This window comes from Agrilus planipennis, unplaced genomic scaffold, assembly GCF_000699045.2.
Source record: "Agrilus planipennis isolate EAB-ADULT unplaced genomic scaffold, Apla_2.0 scaffold21, whole genome shotgun sequence".
Lineage (NCBI taxonomy): Eukaryota > Metazoa > Arthropoda > Insecta > Coleoptera > Buprestidae > Agrilus > Agrilus planipennis.
Genome location: NW_020439030.1, coordinates 815449 through 816113, shown reverse-complemented (window position 1 = coordinate 816113; position 665 = coordinate 815449).

Genomic DNA, 665 nt, shown 5'->3' with positions numbered 1-665 from the left:
TTCGCAAATAGTTAAGGATGTGGGTTGTTCTAGTTTTAGGAAAATGCGAAGTTTAGCTCAGGATAGGAAAGAGTGGAGGTACGTGTCCAACCAGTCTTAGGACTGACGACCGTAAGATGATGAATAAAAGGCAAAGCGTGAATAATTGATAATTTCAGGTGTAACATTAACGTTAATTTTAGATATTACGTTAGAAAGCATTTAATGTTTTAGGAATACAATTTATTACAATTCAGTTTAGTAAATTCTATTCCTGAAACTTTTAAGGGTATGTTAAGATATAATAATGTCTCATTTTATCTAATTATCGTGATAATTAGTTACAGTTGATCGTTTAAATTTTATCAAAGTATTTTTTTCAATCGGCATATGCAACAAGCAACGACTATTTATCAAAACCAAGTAGTAGATATTTTAGATTGGATATCGAATTATTTTTACGATTCCCATTGATTAAGTTACTAATTGCAAGTAAGTGTACTTTACTCCGCCATATTTAATAATATAGGAAAAGCGGAGTTTATTTTTAAATTAATTTATTAATAATAATTACAAATAATACTTAACTTTTCAATGGCATTACTATTATCTTATCTATGGCGCACGCATATTAATAATATCAATGAAAAATTAAATATATTTAATTAATACTAATAATTAATATA